This window comes from Mustela nigripes, chromosome 1, assembly GCF_022355385.1.
Source record: "Mustela nigripes isolate SB6536 chromosome 1, MUSNIG.SB6536, whole genome shotgun sequence".
NCBI classification, from domain to species: domain Eukaryota; kingdom Metazoa; phylum Chordata; class Mammalia; order Carnivora; family Mustelidae; genus Mustela; species Mustela nigripes.
The window spans coordinates 129,542,328-129,565,566 of record NC_081557.1 but is presented as its reverse complement, the minus strand read 5'-3'; the positions used below and the strand labels follow the sequence as shown (position 1 = coordinate 129,565,566).

Below are 23,239 nucleotides of genomic sequence, written 5' to 3'. Positions count from 1 at the left end.
TCCACATCCTCATCGGCAGTTGTTATTTCTTGTCTTTTTGATACTATACATTCTGATTGGTAGGAGGTGGTAAAGTTTTATTTCTTCAACTCCGTGAGACTGCTTTCTTTTCATTCTTTGAGATGGTTGTGCCCTGCTGCAATTCTCCTTCCCCATACGGTAGTTTAAAAAGTACGTCTAGGCACAGAGTTGGGGGCAGTCTTAACCACATTTGTTTCCCTTCTCCCATGGATCACACCCTAGTTTCTTCTGTTGTTCAGTGATTGAAAATAGCTGCTTTATGTATTTTGTCTAGTTTTTCAGTTGTTCATGGTGAGAGGTTAAATCCAGTTCAGTGACTGTGTCATAGCCAGTTGGAGATGTGTTATTTTTTAATGTAACCATACATTAAATTTATACTGCATAATAAATTAACCCAAAATTTAGGGGTGTAAAAAGAACACATCTTTTACTACAGAATCTCAACAAAGTCCAGAATCTCATTTTCTAGTTCAAGTCCAAGTATAGGTAAGACTCCTTGGGTATAGTTTCTTAAGTAAAGCTTTTTGTAGTCTATTACTCTAGTTCTTTATTTTTTATGTTTTTTAAAGTTAAAATTTATTTTTAAAAAATGATCTGTACACTCATTATGAGGCTCGAACTCATGACCCCAGAATCAAGAATCACATGCTCTTTGACTGAGATGGCCAGGCACCCCTCCTGTAGCTCTTTAGAGGTATAAAGCTAGAAACAAGTTATCTGCCCCCATTCCAACGTGTAATGGTGTAGTAGCATTGGTCTCTAGCAGAATAACTGCCATACATATTCCTGTTTAAAAAAGGATGGAACACATAAGGGGCCCACTTGTCTCTAGTAGTTCTGAAATCCAGCTGGGCAAACAGTTCCTTGGTTTGATCTCTCTCTTGGAATAATTTTCCATGGCTTTTTGTTTGGCCTCTTAGTTCTTTGTTCTGCCATCTGAATCATGTTCCCTCTTACAGAGAGCTGGCATATCTAGATAGCTGAGCAGAAGTTTCAGCTTGCTTCCGGTCAGTAGAAATCTGGGGGCCCAAAGGCGAATCCTTATCTGTCAGTCTGTAGTTTTTTCAATCCAGCCTGGCAGTGTTTCTGCACATACACCTTATAAAATAACTTTGTGGGTTTCTCATTGATCTTCTTGAGGTTCATTCTTTTGTTCATTGAACAAAAGCTTTATCCACAAATACCTACGAAGTATGGATTTGTTGAAGAGGTTTTACTGTATATAATTGTTGAACAGTCTCTAAAGGCTGTCCTCATGTCTGATTCTGGAGTTCAAAGCTCATGAGGCAAGTGGTCAGGAAGAGAATATGGATATAAAGTACAGGAGAGCAAGAATAAGCTGGAGTCCACAAGTATAAGTTGGCATCCACAAGGATGCCACAAGACTAAAACCTGTGTCAGACCTTGTTTGTTTCTGACCTTGATGGTTAGTGGCCTATAGGAGTTGGGTTTCTTTGTCATGATACTTTTATTGGGCCTAGTATTATGAGAAGATGAAAGAAAATAGAGGGGTAGGTGGCGCAATGGTGCTGTATAAAGTACTTTAAATATTTGGCTTATTAGGATAGATTTTTAGAAGTTAAGTTGCTGGATCAAGTGGTATGAATGTTTCATTAAGGCTTCAGTGGCTTTTAAAGCTACATATCATTTCAGAAGGCTTGTATTAATATGTATTCCCATGGTGGAATATCAGTTTTATTGTACCATTGTATACATACATACGTTTATTTAAATACCTTTTTTTGATCATCTGTTACATTCAGATAGATGCACAGAATAACTAGTTACCTTCAGCGTTTTCATGTTGGCACTCAAGACACTTAAAATGTGTCTTAATGTTAGTGTTTTATTATGTAGGTGTATGCTTTTGGTTCTATGATGTTTTCTTGGTAGTACTTTGCATATATCTCATTGTTAATTTTGCCCATGGAACATGAATACTATCTCTACCCAATGAGTGCATCTTATATTTGAGTTCATAGTTCTGCTTGATTAATATTTGTTGATAGATTAGTTTGAAGTGATCCACTAATTTGGAGTGATCTATTTGGTATTCTGCTCTTGTAACCTTTAATTCATTGCTGCTGCTTAAAAGCATTTCTGGTTAATTTTTAACTTAGAGCTATTGAAGATTGGTCAAAGCTGTCAAATTTCTGTGTGGGCAGGATAAATATAGTTAGTACTCTCATTTTAGATAATGAAGTTTTAAATTCAGTTTTAGAGGATTGTATGGGTAACCTGTAAGTATAAACTTCATTAATGTTAATATTTTTAAAAATAATGCCTTTTATGTTAACTTAAAAATGATAAATATGGATGCCTGGGTTGCTCAGTTGTTAAAGTGTCTGCCTTCAGCTCAGGTTATGATCCCAGCGTCCTGGGATTGAACCCTGCATTGGGCTCTCTGCTCAGTGGGAAGCCTGCTTCTCCCTCTCCCACTCCTGTGCTGTGTTCCCTCTCCTGCTGTATCTCTCTCTGTCAAATAAATGAATAGAATCTTTAAAAACACATTTTAAAAAATGATAAATTTTTAGGGCATTAGTTGATTTCATTATCTACTTTTAATCCCTAAACATTGTAATTAACAACATGTAGAGCCATATCTAATTCAGTAGTGCAATAGTTTTCCCTTCTCCCCTTTATATTTTTATTTTTTAATTTTTTAAAAAGATTTTATTTATTTGACAGAGAGATCACAAGTAGGCAGAGAGGCAGGCAGAGAAAGAGGGGGAGACAGGCTCCCTGCTGAGCAGAGAGCCTGATGCGGTGCTCAATTCTAGGACCCTGAGACCATGGCCTGAGCCGAAGGCAGAGGCTTAACCCACTGAGCCACCCAGGTGCCCTCTCCTTTTTATTTTTTAAAGATTTTATTTTTGGTAATCTCTTCATGCAACATGGGGCTTGAATGCACAATCCTGAGATCAAGAATCAAATGTTCTACCTACTGAGTCAGCCAGGCACTCCCTTTTTTAATTTGTAAATACTTCAGTGTGTATCATTAAAAGAATAAGGTCTATTAAAAAAAGTAATCAAACCGCAGTGTCATTATCGTTCTTAAAAACAGTTCATAATAGTTCCTAAACTTAATCAATATTCTCTGTTTATAATTCCTTCATGTTCTGTATTTTAAAAATATAGTTGCTTTATTCAAATCATGAACCATATAAAGTATACACATTTTATTTGGTATATGTATCTTTAAATCTTTTTCAATCTGTAGATTCTCCTCACCTTCCTATTTTCTTGTCATCTTTCTTTTTTTTTTTCCCCTATAGAATTGGGTCTTTTTTTTTTTTTTTTTTACCCCCTGTGGAAATTTCCACAGTCTGAATTATTTTCTGTAAACTGATCATGGCTTGATTAGATTAAGATTCAACTTTTTTGGTCTGAAAATCCTTTATAGGCAGACTTTGTATTTAATATTGTATCCCACCAGGGAGCAGCACATGAAGTATGGTGTGTCTTTTTCTGTGATGTTGAGATTAGTGGGTGTGAGATGACGAATCCAGTGGGCTTAGGTCTTGTTAGTTTGATGTATCTGTTTGAAAGTTTGCCTTTCACTGAATGGCTTTAGCAGTCATTGATAACTATTGCTTAAGCCCATTATTTCATCAGGGGTTCCAAATGATGATGTTTTAGGTCTATCATTTTCTGCATTCATTAGCTGGAATTTTCTATAATGAGGAACTTTATAAAATCAACAGTTGTGTTATCTCTAGCAAAGGAGGGTAAATGCTTCATTCTTTATTCCAGTTTTCCACTTTTCAGAATGATAAAGTGGGTTTCTTTAAGGGGAATCACTAATAGTTTACTTGGCAAAATATTGATGCAAATTTTCATTCAGAAATCTTCTTATCTTACGTTTCATCACACAGTTATGGAACAGAATTATTTGAAGTTTTTACTCTCATTAGAGAAAGTATTGGTTTTATAAATTTTGCTTCTTTTGAAGTTTTAATGTAGAACAAAATGATTAGACTTGATAACTAGATCAATTATTGATATATTTTTAAAAATAACGATTTCTGTCCTCTAAGTTTGCCACTTTTAACACTATAAGAAGATACTCGATCAAACTATTAATTTACAGAAAGTGAAGCCATGTAATCTGAACCAAGAGAGAATGTGACACTGAAGCACTTTGGTGAGAGTGTATTGCTATTGGATAAAATTTCAAGTAGGAAATAACTGCATTGTTTGTTATCAGGTAGTCAAATTAGTATATTTCACTTCATTGCTTTTAGAAAATGAACTTTTATTTTACATGGAGTGCCATAGAAGCTAGAAAAAAATTGCTTTATTCTTAAAATACTTATTTTCTTTGAATGGGAAACATTTTTATTTATAAACATGTAGTGTTAGAGGAGATGGGATTTTTTTTTTTTTTGCATTTCTTTTGGCTTTTTTTAAATAGAAAATTTGTTAATAAGTACAAGAAAGGGTAACTTTATGATACATTCAGAGTTGCCAAACCTATGCCAAACTTTATGATACATTCAGAGTTGCCAAACCTGGTTCACTCTGTTAAATTCTGATAGATCATTTTATTTTTCCCAGTTGGTGACTTTGCTTCTGTTTAACTCTTCTACAGTGCTTACTTTATGTTTGCCGTGGAGAATCATTTTTTAACCGTTACCCTAATATTTACTGAACCTATTTGAATACTGACTTAAATGTATTTTTGTTTATTTAAACCATTTGCTAACTTTTTAGAATATATGTACAAAATGTGAAGTTTTAAAAGAAAGTTTTATAATTAGGTCTTTACTAAGTAGCCTGGCTTTTTAAAGCTATTGGACAGACTGGTTCTATGCATACTACTTCAAATGCCCGTAAAATGGTGCTGATCTGTTTCATTTTTGTAGTTTCGATGTTTTATAAGAGAATCTATAAATATGTTGTGTTATAAACTTTGGATTATTTTGTCAGTAATCATAATGGCACAGAGGTGCATTATGCCAGCATGGTGTAAATCTGTTGTTCATCTTAGTTTAATCACATTTATATTTTCTTCCCAGTCTGTGGGCTAACATTTAGTGTACTGATTTTTTTTTAATAACATGTAAATTCTTTCCCCATACCTCTTTGGGCCAGTCACGTAACATGTGTAAAATGGTGGGTGAAATTAGAGCTCTTAAATTTTCAGTTGTTGTAACTGTTTGCTAAATAAATTTCAGTTCGTTTTAAGATTAGGTTGAGAATGGTATTTTGTCATGTAAGTACTCTAAACTGAAAGCATTCTTCTTTTTCTTTTTAAATAGAGATTTTATTTATTCTCTTGACAGAGAGAGATAGTGGGAGAGGGAGAAGCAGGCTTCCCATGGAGCATGGAGCCCGACGCAGGGCTCTGCAGGGCTCCATCCCAGAACCCTGGGATCATGACCTGAGCTGAAGGCAGATGCCTAAAGACTGAGCCATCCAGGCACCCCTCTTTTTTTTAAAGATTTATTTATTAGAGTGCCTGGGTGGCACAGTTGGTTAAGCATGGGACTTTTGGTTTTGGCTCAGGTTGTGATCCCAGGTTTGTTGAGCTCTGCCTCAGGCTCCATGCTCAGTTGGGAGTCTGCTTGAGATTCTCTTTCCCTGTCCTTCTGGCCCTCCCACTTGTGTGGTCACGCTCTTGTGCTTGTAGACTCTCTCTCTCTCTTTCTCTCATAGGGGTGGGGCTGGGGAGGGGAATTATTAGAGTTATTGAACTTTATCAAATTTGTGTTGTATTGAGTTGGGGGAAATTAACATAGCCTGGATGAGGTAGAAAGAAGACATATTCAGAGATAACATCATAAAGATGCTCAGGCCCCTGCAGAATTCTGATTGGCCTGAATTATATCACAACCATACCACTGCAATGGTATATCTGATGGTATGTGATAATATTATTGTCTAACCTGTGAAATTGAGCACCATTATTGACATCCCTATCAGGTCAGTTAAGAGTTTAACAAGTATCAGGGTTTTAACAGTTCAGAGTGGGGAATCACTACCTTCTTTTTGGTTTTTTAGAGGCAAGAAGTGAGCCAAACTTTGAATTTTAAGAAGGGAGAGCAAAGGCAGGAAGTAGAATTTTAAAGTTCCTTCTTGTTATAATTCAGTAGTCTGAACTGGATTGACTGGTGATTGTATGGGAACAAAACGGGAGTTGAGGCTCTTTGAGATTTTTGCAGGGTGGGCCTGGTGATTGGAAATGTATTCTGTAAATGATGTAGAGTTATGATTATTTTTTTTTTACAGGGGTAATTACATGGTTAAAATGCTCTTGAGAAGCTTGGTATGAGTTCTGAACTAAATTGGAGTTATTTTTTGGTGAGAGAATTTTTTCATATATATAATATATTACTGATTTTAACTCCTATTCATCCCAATTAAATTGGGCTTTTATTAAAATCAGTATGTAGTTGATATTTTAGTGTTATAAGTGAATAGTAGATCTTAAATAACGAATAACGAGATGAAAGCTTATGTTTCTATGTTGTTTAGATATCAAGGCCATGAGTTTCTCTCTGGCCTCAGCCTGGGATTTCTGATGGCAAGATACTGAGGAAGTCATTTAAATATTAATTCTCACTAAAGCCATCTCATTTTAACCCCATTCTTTGTACTTTCTGTTTGCTGATAGAGAACACACAGTTATAGCTGTTTTGGGAAATACAGATTCATTGCCATTAGTATGCTTTTGGTTGGGAAAATTTGTTAACTCTTAAATACTTCAACTTGTAGCACTGTTTACCTTTTTGGTTTTATATTATGTTAAACTACCTGAAAGAATCCTGCTTTGCCATTTAGTCAGTTTGAACAGTTAAAACAAATATCAATGTAAGAGCAAGAAGGGAAACCTTATTAGCATATATGAGAGTGAGCTACAAAAATATCACTTGAATATTTTGCTTTTAGTATGTTTATTTGGTAATTAGAGTTGATTCATTAAATTCTCCTTCCCAACTCATCTTCCACCACAGTCTCCACTCTGTTCTTCTTTATTTTTGCGGGTAAAACACTCCACATAATACTGAGAAAGAAAAAGAAAATGAAGGTGGATTATGTATTAAAGATCATATATATATATATATTTTTAAGATTTATTTATTTATTTTAGAGGGAGAGAGTACATAGCAGGAGGAGCAAAGGGAGAGGAGGGAGAGAAAGTGCCAAGTGGACTCCATGCGGAGTGCTGAGCCCAACTTGAAGCCCGATTCCAGGACCCCAAGGTTACTACCTGAGCTAAAACCACGAGTCAGATGCTCAGCTGTGTTACCCAGTTGCCCCTAAGGATCATCTTTATTGATACCAACATGTTAGTTGGGTATAGTATCTGAGCCAGTATGAGTGATCTGTGGGATGGTATTTTTCCTATATTTCTTGGGCTATCAAATATAATGACCGTTTTTTGGTCTTTGTTTAATATTTTATGTAGATAATACATTAATAGATATAGATATCTATATCTATATCTACATATAGATAATACATTAATATTCAAAAAAATGAATACAATGACATTTTTCTTCCCCCTCTGTTCCTTATGTTTTCAGCACACATTTTCTCTGCCAAATCATCTCCCTCCAAATTAATTCAGCTTTTGCTAAAGAAAACCTGAAAAATAACTGTTAACACCTCATCTATCTTTCCAAATTTTCTTTAGGTTTTTATGAACAAATAGAAAATGTCTGCATGTTTTTCCTCCTTTTAATGATATTTTCAAGGAAAACCTCCTTGATACTGTTCTTAGCGGTGATATTTTAGATCCAACACCAAAAACATGGGTAACAAAAGAAAAAATAAAAAAGTGGGACTATTACATCAATTGGGTAGAATGGACATTTTAACAATGTTAATTCTTCCAAGCAATGAACTTAGGATGTCTTTCCATTCATTTGTGTCATAGATTTCTTTCATCAGTATTTAATGCTTTTCATTGTACAGATCTTTTACCTTCTTGAATTTATTCTTAATTATTTTATACTTTTTCTTGCTACTATAAATGGAATTGTTTATTTAATATCTTTTTAAGATATCTCCTTGTCAGTGTATAGAAATGCAGCTTACTTTTTGAATGTTGATTTCATGTCTTGCAACTGTTAATGAATTCATTTTTACTGTTTTAACAGTTTTTGGTGGAGTCTATAGAATTTTCTATAGGATCCTGTCATCTTCAAACAGATTAATTTTTCCTTTCCAATTTGGTGGCCTTCTATTACTGTATTTGCCTAATTGTTCTGGTTAGGCCTTCCATTATTTTTTAAAAGTGGCAAGGTTGTCACCCTTGTCTTATTCCTGATCTTAGAGGAAAAGCTCTCTAGCTTTTCACTGTTGATCAGAATAGGTCATTTAAAGAGCTTTGAGAACCAGGGGAGCGCTGGAACCAGGTACTGGAACTGTGGAGTTAATACCACCAGAATATTCTTTTTCGATTTATGATGTAGGTGACTTTCTCTGTATACATGGCAGGGAAGATGTCTGCTGGAAGCTGCCAATGTAAATATCTTTATAGCTTTTGTCCCCAAAGTGCAAAAGCCTATCTTTTAATGTCTCAATTTAAAAAGAACCCAACATCTTGAGGGTGCCTGGGTGGCTTAGTTGCTTAGGTATCTGACTCTCAATTTCAGCTCAGGTCATAATCTCATAGAGTTGTGAGATTTAGCCCTGGGCCACACTGAGACCCAGTGTGGAGTTTGCTTCAGGTTGTTTCTCTCTCCCTCTACCCTTTCCTCTCTCTCTCCTCTCAAAAAAAAAAAAAAAAAAAAAAATCTTTGTAATGATTTTTGATTGGCCTGAATTAGGTCACATTTTTATTCCTGGACTAATCATTGTAACCAGGAGAATGGAGAACTGTATGTGCCTGAATTAAGTGCCCTCTCTGGTCTAGCTGTGAGGTAGCAATCTCATTGCCAGGAGAATGCTGTGAAGGGGATGAGGGATGAAAGGAAGAGTGAGTGTAATATTGACAAAACAACAGATGTCTATGATGATAGATATTTCAGTTGTCTCCAATTATTCTTCTATTGTAAATATATTTCTTGTTTTCGTATTTGATGATTCTGCCTAGTTTTTTTTTTTAAAGACTTACTTGAGAGAGAGAGAAAGAGTACATACCTATACAAATGAGGGGAAAGACAGAGGGAGAGAATTTTCAAGTAGACTCCCCACTGAGAAGCCCAATTTGGGGCTTATCTCGTGACCCATGAGATCATGACCCGAGCCCAAACCAAGAGTCTGACGCTTAACTGACTGAGCCATCTAGGTATCCCTGATGAATCTAACTACTTAAGAATATTAATGTGAAATTATTATAAAGATCTAAAATTTCGGGGCGCCTGGGTGGCTCAGTGGGTTAAGCCGCTGCCTTCAACTCAGGTCATGATCCCAGGGTCCTGGGATCGAGCCCCGCATTGGGCTCTCTGCTCAGCGGGGAGCCTGCTTCCTCCTCTCTCTCTGCCTGCCTCTCTGCCTACTTGTGATCTCTCTCTGTCAAATAAATAAATAAAATCTTTAAAAAAAAAAAAAGATCTAAAATTTCATCTTTTGTGGAAAAAAGTAATATAGAGATTTCTTTTACATATTATAAATTTTGCTGTGCTTCAAAATAGGACTGGTCGCTAAATTATAAAGTGAAGTGTGACCATTTTTAAAAATTTAAAAATTTTTTAAATTTTAATTTTTTATTGAAGTGCAGTTGACAATACAGTATTTTGTTAGTTTCGGTACATAACATAGTGATTTGACAGTTTTATACATGATGCAGGGCTCAACAGGAAAAATACAGTTACTGTCTGTCACCATACAACATTATTACAATATTACTGACTTTATTCCCTATGCTGTACTTTTCATCCCTGTGACTTATTTATTTTAAATCTGAAATTTTGTACCTTTTATTCTCCTTCACCCATTTTCTCTAACTCTCTCCCTCTACAACCACCAGTTTGTTTTCTGTATGTCTGTTTATGTATTTTGTTCGTTTGTTTTGTTTTTTAGATTCCACATGTAAGTGAAATCATGGTATTTGTCTTTTATTTTATTTTTTAAAAAAATATTTTATTTATTTATTTGACAGACAGAGATCACAAGTAGGCAGAGAGGCAGGCAGAGAGAGAGAGGAGGAGGAAGGCTCCCTGCTGAGCAGAGAGCCCGACATGGGGCTCAATCCCAGGACCCTGAGATCATGACCTGAGCTGAAGGCAGAGGCTTTAACCCACTGAGCCACCCAGGCGCCCCATGGTATTTGTCTTTTAAAATAGCTTGGAAGCATTGAGAGAATGATAGTAGAGCTGGGCTTAGATTAATAGGGATCTTAAGGTATATGTGATGTTATAGTTTTAAACATTTTTATATGTGATCAGACCCAAATACTGAATTAATTGATTACATTATTGAATACTCGACATTTTGCTGTCTCATATCTTAGGATGTTTTGATTCCAAGTAATATAAGTTCAGTGGACTTTGGAATGGTTGTCACATAGTGACAGATTTCTGATTTTTAAAATATGTCATTCCTATAAGTCACTAGTTTGCTAGATTGAACTAGCAAGCTATTATAGAACATGGCAGTATTTACTGTGGATGAATGCAAATTTGAAAAGGTTCTGTGTATGATGGTTTAAATGATTTATTAGCTTTCAGTGCACACATGAATCCAAAGTTATGTAATGGATTTAGAAAATTTCATTTCCTGTTTAAAGGTTCAAATTTGCATATTCTATAATGCAAGTATTTGATCTCACACAATAGGATATATAGTTAAACTCTGTGATATTAATACATCCTTAATCATTTTTTGGTATATTATATGACGGACTTTTTTAGATGTAGGACAAGTGATTAAACATACCACATGTTCTTTTTTGTTTGTTTTGTTAAAGAAATGGTGACTGCGTCTTCACACATGGCTTCAGAATTTGTGCTCACCAGAGTTTCTTTGCTCTTTTATTTGGGCTGTTAGATGAAGTGAGAACTTCATCTAGGTTAATAAATCTTTCTTTTCAATGGGAACAAGTAATCCTAGGTTATACCTCACATGAGTTACTTATTTTTTTAAAATAAAACTTCTTATTTTGAGATAATTGTAGATTCACATGCAGTTGTAAGAAATACTAGAGAGGGATCCCTTGTACCATTTACTGTCTTTCCCCCAGTGGAAAAATCTTACATAACTACAGTATAATATTGACATCAATATAATCAACATATGGAAATTTACATCATAAGGTTCTGTGCAGTTTATGGGTTCTTCCTTTTGATGTCAAATCTGAGAACTTTTTGCCTAGTTTTAAATCCTGAAGATTTTTTCTTGTGTGTTTTTATAAAAGTTATTTTTTAACCTTTAAATCTGCAGTTTATATTGTTGGTTTTTTTGTAAAGTAAGCTACTTAGGTGAAAGTTCATCTGTTCATTTATGGATATTTAATTACTCAGCACTGTTTACTGAAATTCCTCTATTGGCTTACTTTTGTACCTTTGTCAGAACTTAGTTGGGCATATTTGTTTGGGTCTACTTCTGGATTCTCTATTCTGTTGTATTGATTTATGCGTCTGTTTCTTAGGCACTACCTCATAGTTTAGCTACTGTAGCTATATAGGTCTTGAAATTGGGTAAACTAATTTCTCCCACTTTATTTTTATTTTTCAAGATTGTTTTTGCTATCCTACTTCCTTTGCTTTTCAATATCAATTTTAAAATAATCTTTTTATGCCTGTAGAAATCTTGCTGAGATTATGATAGGAATTGTATTTGATCTGTGTATCAGTTTGGGGGAGAATTAATATCTTATAAACAGAGTATGTCTCTACATGTATTTAGATTTTCTTTTATTTTTTTTAATTCTCATTTTGTTGTTTTCAACATCCAGGTGCTGTATGGGTTTTGGTAGATTTATTTATTTAATTTTTAAAAAGATTTTATTTATTTATTTGACAGAGATCACAAGTAGGCAGAGCAGCAGGCAGAGAGAGAGGGGGAAGCAGGCTCCCTGCTGAGCAGAGAGCCTGATGTGGGGCTCGATTCCAGGACCCTGGGATCATGACCTGAGCTGAAGGCAGAGGCTTAACCCGCTGAGACACCCAGGCGCCCTGGGTTTTGGTAGATTTATATTTATATCTCAGTATTTCAGAGTTCTTTGAGCAATTGTAAATAATACTGTATTTTTTTTTATTTTAAAGATTTTTATTTATTATTTATTTGTCAGAGAGAAAGAGTGAGTGAGCACAAACAGTGAGAAGAGCAGGCAGAAGGAGAAGCAGGCTCCCAGAGCCAGATGTGGGACTGGATCCCAGGGTCCTGGGATCATGATCTGAGCCAAAGGCAGCCGCTTAACCAACTGAGCCACCCATATAGAAATGAATGCAGTTGATTTTTTAAAAATAATTGACTTTTTATAGATTCTAACCTGTGACCTTGCTGAACTCACTACTAGTTCTAGGAGGTTTCTTCTTCTTCTTCTTCTTCTTCTTTTGAAGCTTTTTTGAGAGAGAGAGCACATAAGCAGGGGAGAGGGGCAGAGAAAGAGGGAGAAGCAGACTCCCCACTGAGCAAGGAGTCAGATTCTGAGGCTCCAGGATCATGACCTGAGCTGAAGGCAGTCACTTAACCAACTGAGCCATCCAGGCGCTCTGAATTCTAAAAGATTTTTTGTTAAATGTCTTTGGATTTCTGTATAGATAATTGTGTTATCTGTAAATAGAGGCAGTTTGTTTCTTCCTTTCTGATCTGCATGTCTTTTATTTCTCTTCTTGCCAATTACTGCCTTGGTTGGAACTTTAGCGCTGTGTTAGGAGTGGTGAGAGTGTATATCCTTGCCTTGTTCCTGATTTAAGGGGAGAGCATTCAGTTTTCTATTATAAATTACAGTGTTAGATGTGGATTTTATGTCGGTGTTCTTTACCAAGTTGAAGAAGTTTCCCTTTATTCCTGTTTTTCTCAAATGCTTTTTTTTTTTTTTGGCATCAGTTGATACGATAATGTGATTTTTCTCCTTTAGTCTATTAAAAAGGTGGGTTACATTGATTTTTGCATATTGAAATAATGTTTATCCCTGGAATAAAATCCATTATGTCATGGAATTAAGTTCCTCTATATTATTGAATTCTACTTGCTGTTATTTAAAGAATTTTTGTGTTTATATTCTTGAGGAATATTGATATATAATGTATTTGTACTATCTTTGTTTGATATCATAGTAGATACATAAAATGAGTTGAGAAGTGTAAAGTTCATGTTAATTTTTTTTTTTTTTAAAGATTTTATTTATTTATTTGACAGAAATCACAAGTAGCCGGAGAGGCAGGCAGAGAGAGAGAGAGGGAAGCAGGCTCCCCGCTGAGCAGAGAGCCCCATGTGGGACTCGATCCCAGGAACCCGAGACCATGACCCGAGCCGAAGGCAGCGGCTCAACCCACTGAGCCACCCAGGCGCCCCGAAGTTCGTGTTAATTTTAAACATTTGGTAGAATTGGTGAAACAATACCAACCCTATGAATTTTTTTTTTTGAGAATGTTAAAATTATGAATTTTTAAAAAAGATTTTTATTTATTTAACACACAGAGAGAGTAACAAGTAGGCAGAGAGGCAGGCAGAGAGAGAGGAGGACGAAGGCTTCCTGCTGAGCAGAGAGCCTGATGCGGGGCTCCATCCCAGAACCCTAGGACCCTGAGATCATGACCTGAGCTGAAGGCAGAGGCTTAACCCTCTGAGCCACCCAGGCGCCCTTAAAATTATGAATTTAATTTTCTTAATAGTTATAGCATTATTTAAATTATTTATTTCAATTGAGTAAGGGTGGTAGCTTGTGTTTTTTGAGGGATTGGTTATCTATACTGTCAAATTATGTGTTTAAAGTTGTTCGTAGTATTCACTTGTTTTTTGTTACCTACAGGGTCTGTAGTGATAGTTCATGTTTCATTCCTGTTAGTGGTAATTTGTATTTTTTTTTCCTTGTTATTTTTCAGTCCTGCTAAATTCTCAATTGTAATGATTCTTAAATTTTTTTTTTATCTTCTTAAAGAACTAGCTCTTTATTTCATTGGTTTTTCTCTGTTGGTTTTTTTTTCCCCCCCTTTCAGTTTCATTAGTTTCTGCTCTTGTATTTATGTTTCCTTCCTTCTGCTTGCTTTGGATTTATTTTGATCTTCTGTTAGGTTCCTTTTGCTTTTTTTGGAGTAGGAGCCCAGTGTGGGACTTGAACTCATGACGCTGAGATCAAGACCTGAGCTGAGATCAAGAGTTTGGCAGCTAACTGACTGAGCCACCCAGGCACCCTATCTTTTCTCTTAGGTTCTTAAAATGAAACTTTAGGTTATTGATTTGAAACGCCCCCTTTTTTCTAATATATGCTTTTAGTGCTATCAGTTTTCCTATGGGAAATTCTTTAGGTTAGTTCAAGTCATTCTACAAAATACATGCTTTAAGTTTATGAGGGAAAGAATTCTCTGGTCATATGGGTCAAGTGAAGTTAAACAGGGTTCTTTAATTGAGAACCTCTTCAAGCCTTCATGTGCAGTTTGAACTTTGCAGAGGGGCTATACTATGTAGCTTTCCCCCACACTCCCCAGATTGATTTGATTTAGGTGGGATTATGCAAAGTACCATTCTTTCACAGGGATTATTGGATATGTTGTTGCATAGTTGGCTTGAGTAGTCTCTGATCAGTTCTCTTAATAAGGTTAATAAGTGGAGGCTTAAGGGGCTTCTGGCTGGTTCAGTTGGAGGGGCATGCCACTCTTAGTCTTGGGGTCACGAGTTCAAGCCCCAGGTTGGGTATAGGGATTACTTAAAAAATTAAAAAAAAAAAAATAAATGGCCCTTAATAGAAGAATACACAGCAGCATTGTTCTCAGTTACTTGCTTAGTTTAAAAAAAGGGAAACGAGTTTAATGAAATAATAGTTTTTTTCTTTTCTTTTCTTTTTTTTAAGTGCTTAAAAATAGATTTATAATAAAGAATAGAGCAAACAGGATATACATATACCCTCAGCTTAGACTAAATTTGCTTTTGGTTATAAAAATTTCTTTATGCATAGAGTCACATATATAATTTTATTTACATACATACATGTTATATATGTGTATATAATTATAAGTATGGTTCTTATTTTTTCTTTATCTTTTTCAATTTTGTTCTGTCTTCTGTCTTTTCCTCCCCATAGTCTGTTTATCCTCTGACCTCCTACAGGGTAACCAAAGTCCATAGCCATGTGTATAGTCATCTGTATTTTATGGACATATAATCTAGTAGACCAAGTATTCTGACAGTTGTGTGTAATAAAGGAGTTCTCAGCTAATTTGGTGAGGGTAGGCAAGGGGAAGAGGGATAAACTTAAGAAATTTTAGGAGATAGAATCAGCATTCAATTAATTGGACATTGTATAAAGGAGCTGAGTTGAAGATGACATCATGGTTTCTGCCATGTGGGTAGAATTACCAACTGGGGTAGCAATCATAGCAGGATCAGGGAGAAGATAATCAGTTATGCTTTGGCTGTGTTTATTTTGAGGCAATATGTGTGGTTGTCTACAAGCAGCAGGACACATGAGTTTAAAACCTGGGAAAGAAGCTAAGTTGAGCTATAGTAGTGTAGAGTGGTACAGAGACTTCCAGATATAGTACATAAGTACTGTAACATAAAGTACAACAGTCTGTATCTGGAGTCTCTGTGATGTGAAAGAACAGGTATAGCAGAAATAGGATGATGAGGTTATTTGAAGGTACAAAAAAATTATGATTAGAGTATGTTACTAATATTTTCAGATTTCAGGTAGGATAATTTCATGATTTAAGGTGTAATCCTCGTAGGTAGCATTGACAGTAATTGGACTTAGGAAGTCTAGATTAAAAAACTAATAATTTTAAAAAGGAGAGAGGTTGTATGATTGTGCCCTCTGTGGTGAGTTAGTTTTCAATCAAGCAGTATTCTGAAAGGTGAAGATGGTAGGGCATTTGTATATCTTGGAATGGTGGTATATCTAAGATATTGGGAAAGTGTCATGGAGTATAACATGATGGTGATTATTGTCAGTGGAGGTAGTGTGTTCGTTAAATTAATAACAGTAAAGGATTGATGATGAGAGGGTTATGATGCGACATTGAGTATTGTTTGGTATTGAAGAGTTTTAGGGACTACAGTCACATAGTTAAAATGATAGGAACAAAAAAACCCTGGAGTGTAAAACATTTTGTGGGTTAAGACTTAACACTGGATGATATCACATAATGAAGAAGGGTCTTATAAATTACAGTGATAAAAGTACAACATAAAGAACTGTCATTTTTAGCTTCCTTTGATGTTAGTTAAGTTAGTAATTACAATAGTGTGATATTTTGTTGTAAGTGGAATATGCTTTTTAAATTTGTGTATTGCTAGTATGTTGACTATTCACTAGGAAGACCAGAAGATGACAGCTTTCCTGTAACTATCAGGTGAAGTAGTTATTATTATTATTATTATTATTATTATTAATTTAAGACTTATTAACAGCTGCATGCCATTTGTCAACTTTTTAAAAAAAATCAAGTTGTACAATTTTATTACAAATTAGAATGAAGTTCTTAAAAAATCTCAATTTGACCAGATATCAAACAATTTAAAAACCTTTAAGGGTGGGGGTTCCTGGGTGGCTCAGTGGGTTGTGTTTGCCTTAGGCTCAGGTCATGATCCCAGGGTCCTGGGATCGAGCCCTGTATCAGGCTCTCTGCTCCGCGGGGAGCCTGCTTCCTCCTCTCTCTCTGCCCACTTGTGCTCTCTCTCTGTCAAATAAATAAATAAAATCTTAAACAAACCCCCCCCCCCCCAAAAAAAAACCCTTAAGGGTATTTTGAAAAAAAGAAGGTTTTTTTTTTTTTTTTTTTAAAATGTGTTTGTCATTATCAAAAAAGAGGCATGTTTAGGTAAAAATAATAAAAACCCCATGCTGCATAGATAATGCAGATAGTTGTGTTTATCTGGCCACTGGGCAAAAAGCAAGTACTTAAGGTCTTCAGCTCCAATCTTTTGTTCATTTCTTACTGCTGGAATTTCATATTCATTTCTTCTTATTGGTGAATTTCATATTCATTTCTTTTTATTGGATGAGGAAACCGGATGATAGTGTAAATGGTAAGCCAGCATTTACTCAGCCCAGACCTGCTCAGCCTTAGGAACAGATGAACTCTCAGCTGCTGGATAAGCTGCTTTTGTCTCTTTGCCATGGTGATGTTTAGGGTTTTCTGTACATCTGCGTGGGTAATTAAAATTACATTGGCATTGATATGGAGGTGGCTGCTAACCATGGGTCTCATCTCCTTGATTTTCCTTACTTTGTTCATTGCCTCCCTCTCTAGGCTGTCTTTGGCAAAGAGAACCCCTGCAGAATTGTGATATATAACCCAATACATACCCTGTCTCACTGGTCTACCTTGTCAGCTTTCTAACACTTTTCCATGCACAGGAGGGTTGGAAGACTGTGGTTGACATCCATTGGGTCTCTGCATGTAATTAGATGGGAATTGTCACCTGCAGAAGACCTGGCTCAGTGGGATCTGGGTTTTGGGAGCACTTTCCCGGCCCTCTTTCTCTCCCCACTCTCACAATTTTGGTAATTCTGTGGGTAATTGTGGGGAGGACTGCTGTGAAGGATAGTGTAGGTAATGGTTTTGGTCTGCTGCATGTTTGCTGCCTTGCGCTAGAGCTCTGCCAGAGCCTGTGTGACATTTGCTCCCTCCACATTCTTTCCTCCTCCAACATCAAACTGTACAGTCTCTGCATCTCCTACACTGTGAAGGTACTTCCTGGGGTTATTCTTCTTTATGGCAGTCTGGTGTACAAATACATCTTCTCAGTGTCATTCCTCTTGATGAAACCATTTTAATTTCTTATACATTGAACCATTTTACTGTTCCTAAAACCTTCTTTGTGATGATCTTGCTGTCCCTTCCCACAGGTGCCAGAGGATGTGAGATGGCCTAGGCTCCTCCTCTACTCCCTGCACGCTTCCTGGAGGTGTCCCCCTTGGTGTCTGGATAGCAGAGGGTGGGGACAGTTGCCTCACTCCTGGGAGTTAGAGGTCATGGTGATGGGCCAGAAGCCGTAGCTGCACCTTCTCACAGTGTGTGATGGCAACTAGACCACTGGGGGTGGAGCTGCTCAGAACTCTCTGGGGTGTGTTCTCTGTTCCTGCTATGGATCGAACTTGAAGATGCTATTCTTGAAGTGAGAGTTTTAGTAGCAAGTAGAAAGAAGTGTGAGTTCTTATATCTTCATCTAAGAGGATATGCATTAATTGAGATATGTGTTAGTTCATTAAACCCTCACAACTTTAGGAGATGGGTACCATGATTACTCTAATTCTGCAAATGAGAAAATGAGACATAGAGAGGCGAACTATCCTGGCCTTGGCCTTACACTTGGTATCTGGTAGAACTAGAAGTCAAATCTGGTCTTGCTCCAGAGGATATGCTCTTAAACACTGTTCTCCTAAGAGGAGATGTGTTTCTGAAAACTCTAAAGGTATAATTTACGGCTTATGGTTAAAAGATCTTGGACAACATACAGTTCGGAGTGACCCATGAAAGTACTTTACTATCATTAAAACTGAGACCTCATACCTAAATGTAAATAATGATATTTTACTCATCTGTCCTTGGTGGTACTTGGTACTGTTTACCTGATTTCTGTTTTACATCCTTACTTTGCAGGAGCTTTCATTACCTCAGTTTTGATGGGATACATCAATTGCATACAGTTTGATATTTCCCAGTAATGTACAAACTAAGAACCATTATTTTTTCCTGTCTAGTTTTCCACATAAATATTCAGTGCATACTGAGAGGATTAAAATATCTTATTTTTTTCCCTTAGATTTAAAGTAAATATATACTTATTTTGAAACATGGAAATGTGTCATAAATGCATGATTTTGAAAGTAAAAATCCTTGTACCCCCATCTTCCAAGATAATCACTACTAGTAATCTGATATATATTCCTCAGGCTCTTTCTATAGATATACTGTCATACATAATGCATAAATATGGTATATGTATGTTAGAGGGGTATAAAATAGACCTTTGGCTGATTGGGAAAATCCGTATGAGGGTAAAACCAAATATCATCATCTTAGAAGGAATTTTGGAGATATAAAAATACTTGTAAAACTTCATAGAAGATTTTAATTCTTACTGAAAATTTCTTTATTGAACATTTTATTATATTTTTATACATTTCATATTCTAATTCAGAGAATACTTTCTTGGCAATGTGGAGTGGTACATTGCTCTTGTGGTCACTGAATGTACCTTTTAAAAAATTTTTTTATTTATTTGACAGAGAGAGATACAGAAAGAGAGGAACATAAGCAGGGGAAGTGGGAGAGGGAGAAGCAGGCTTCCTGCCGGGGTTTGATCCCAGGTTCCTGGGATCATGACCTGAGCTAAAGGCAGACACTTAACCATCTGAGCCCCTAGGTGCCTGAATGCACATTTGTAAGCCTAAATAGCCTTTCAGCTGATGTTGACTGAGGAGTAAGATACTATTTTGGCTAACTCTCAGTATAAAGGTTGTTGTAAAGCAAAGGCTGATGGTTATGTTGCCATCAACATAGTGAAATTACTTTCTTCTCTTCCATTTACTGACTAAGGGAAAGACTTACTGTGTTTTTTTTCAGTGTTAGGAATGATCTTAAAGATTTGTACATGAATTAAATTATAATGTAAGCTAATCTCTTATTATTTTGTATTTTGTTATTATTTATATACACTAAAACTCTGCCATAATAGGACAGATGGAGTCTAAAAATTCAGTTGTTTAAAATTTAGTATGGTGCTATCTTGAGATTAAATTCAGTAATTTTTGTCTGTATGTTTTAAAAAGCACAAAAGTAAAATAACAGTGAAATTTACTATTGTACACAGCTGAACTGAGAAAGTGTGAAATGATTAGGAGGCATTTTCTCATAATTCTGTACTCCATCCATTGATGTTTATCCTACCAGTTGAGATTTTTGATGGCAAAGTGTGGGTGGGGCAAAGGACAGTAACCAGTTATTTGAATTCAGTTATCACAGGCTTTTGCTCTATTTGTAAACACTTTTTTTTTTTTTTTGCTTTAAAAAAAAGAATATAATGTTCTTCCTGCAGTTTTTTTCTGCAGCTTTTAAACTTACATTAATGACAGTCTGCTTTCTTATTATTTAGCTATTTGTGTGATCAGTTATTTTTTATTTTTATTTTATTAAAAAAAATTTTTTTTATTTATTTGTTTGAGAGAGAAAGAGAATGTGAGAGAGAGCCTGAGAGGGGAGGGTCTGAGGCAGAAGCAGACTCCGCACTAAGCAGGGAGCCCAATGCAGGACTTGATCCTGGGACCCCAGGGTCACGACGGGAGCTGAAGACGGTTGCTCGACTGAGCGCCCATGTTCTCAGTTATTTTTGTGTGTATAATCAATAGCTTTCATAAAACTAATTAGTTTTCTTACAAGAGGAAATAGACATTTATTCCTCAGTTACCTGATAGACTTTAATATATATAACACATATAAAGAGATTATTATCCCCCAAATGCCTGTATTTTAGAGTGAATGTGTTAAATCCAAATGACTCATCCTTTTCATATTACTGATATTGTTATGCTGGTTATTTATGATGATAATATACTTGGTAATACAATAATTTACCCCTAAATTTTAGGAATGCCTTTAGTGGTGTGTAATTGGGCCTGATACTGACACTGAAGCTGAATTTTCATATTCTTTAATTTAAAATATTATTGCATTATTAAAGAAATGTTACCATTCTGTACCTACTGTTTTGTAAATTTAGTAGTAGGTCTTGAATATCTTCACATGCCAACACATATAGATTTATATTCTTTTTAAATGCTGCATGGTATTCCCTCTTACATGGTTGTACCATTGTTTATATATCTGTTTCTGTATTGGTGGATATTTAGGCTATTTCCAGTGTTTTATTTTTATAAACAGTGCTTCAGTATATAATTTTATATCATTCTGAGCTTTTCTACATGTAATTTTGTAGATGATACTTTTATAAGTGGTTGAATTACTGGATCCTGCCTTTACTGAGATCTGTATGCCTCCCAGTTCTTAGAGTAATTGGATGTTTGAGATGAAAAAAGAACTGTCCAGGGCACCTGGGTGGCTCAGTGGTTAAAAGCCTCTGTCTTCAGCTCAGGTCATGATCCCAGGGTCCTGGGATCGAGTCCCATGTCGGGCTCTCTGCTCTGTAGGGAGTCTGCTTCCTCTTCTCTCTCTGCCTGCCTCTCTGCCTACTTGTGATCTCTGTCTGTCAAATAAATAAATAAAATGTTTAAAAAAAAAAAAAGAACTGTCCAGTGTCCAGGGTTATATAGAGTATAACTTCATGCCAAAGTTCATACTGTTAGCCATTCTTGTTTGAATTTTTTCTTTGCCTTCTTCCTAATGCAGAGATGTGGAGTATGATTTCAAAGTCTGGCTGTATTTTTTTCTCAATTTCATTTTTCTCTTCTCAAAAATTGTCCTCTTGCCGTATCAGCTGCTTTTTTCATTGATAATGTCTTTTCATTTTTGTCTAAATATTTTCAGTAGTAGTTATTCTCATTTCTTCTATATTTGAAAGTAAAATTCACTTAGGTTAAATGATCTTAAACTTTATATTAAAGTTAGGTCCTAGATGGGCATCTGTTCCTATATACTTAAACATTTAACATATAATATTTGAGATAGAAATTTTTTTTTCTGATTAACTCTCAAATAATAATAAAACTCAGTAAACAGAGCTTCTGTATTCTTCAAACATTTTGGTTAATAGAGAGTTAGCATATTCTTTTTTTTAAAAAAAGTTTTTATTTATTTATTTGACAGAGATGACAAGTAGGCAGAGAGGCAGGGTGGGGGGTGGGGAAGCAGGTTCCCCGCTGAGCAGAGAGCCTGATATGGGGCTTGATCCCAGGACCCTGAGATCATGACCTGAGCTGAAGGCAGAGGCTTTAACCCACTGAGCCATCCAGGCATCCTGAGGCTTGGCATATTCTGCTAAGCATTATTATTCTCCTTAAATGATATATATTATAATTTATTACTACCACAATTATAGTCCCCAAGGTATATTCAGGTTTTTTTTGTTATTAGACTTTAAAACCTGCCTCTTACTTATCAGAGCTTGCATTGTTTCATTTAAATAAATTTAATACCTGTAGTCTTTACTCTTTTGATTCCAAAGTATCCACCGATATCTTTGTGAAAATTTGGTATTATTATATCATTTATCTCATTAAAATTAGCCTTCTTGAAATATTATATTATTTAGATAAATGTAATACAACAGCAGTTGTTGTTTATCTAGAGATATATTTCATGTAATAGAATTGCTAAACATCATTTTACTTCTGTTGCATGTATTCAGTTTAATTGTATTTGGTTATAACTGTGATAAAAAGAGTTTCCAACATGCAAAATGAATTTTAGTCATCTAAGTTAAATGCAGTTCTGAGTCCTATTTAAAACAAGGAGTTGTCCAAGATAGCTTTTCTGATAACCCATTCTTTCATTTATGCACCATTTCCTGAATATCTATATATTAGGTTTGTGTTCTGTAAGCAGTAGAATACACATTTAATAGCAGCTGCATCAAATAGAGGCTTTATTTTTCTCACATAACGAGGGATTTGGTAGGCAGTTGCTGGTATTAGTGGTTCTGCTTAATAAGGCTTTAGGAGCTAAACACTCTCTACCTTTCCTTCTACCATTCTTAACATACTGGCTTTTTGTCTCTGCTTGTGCTTGTAAAAGCCTCATGATATCAAGATGGCTACTGTGCCTTTGGACATCACATCTTTGTTCTAGGGAGGGAAGAAGGTAAAAGAGCAAAAAGTTAGGACAGCTACATCTGTTTTCCTTTCATCAAGCAAGCTGATGTTCCCACCATTCAGCACTTCTCATATTTCTTTGCCCAGAATGGCTCATGGCTATTCAGATGCTAAGGATGCTGGAAAGGAGAGCATTTATCTTTCTAATCTCTAGTGGCAGAAAACAAGAGGAAGCTGCTAAAGTTTTTGAGTTCTTTAATGTTTTTATACATAAACTTAATAGCTTTCAAATAACTAATTACTGTTGCATTCCACTCTTTTTAAAATAAGGTTTTTCCTTGTGTGTGTGTGTGTTTTAAAGTAAGTGCTATACCCAGCTTGGGCCTTGAACTCACCACCCTGAGATCAGCAGTTGCATGCTCTACCAACTGAGCCAGCCAGGCATGCTGGTCT

At 35.7% G+C, this 23,239-nt stretch overlaps 1 protein-coding gene and 1 pseudogene across 4 annotated transcripts in view; one reads left to right on the top strand and one right to left on the bottom strand.

Moving 5' to 3' along the window:
* Positions 1-23,239, top strand: part of LRBA (LPS responsive beige-like anchor protein) — a 729,505-nt gene that overhangs the window by 56,222 nt on the left and 650,044 nt on the right. The gene's annotated exons all lie outside the window — the stretch shown is intronic.
* LOC132006662 (Y-box-binding protein 1-like) lies at positions 17,116-17,939 on the bottom strand (annotated as a pseudogene).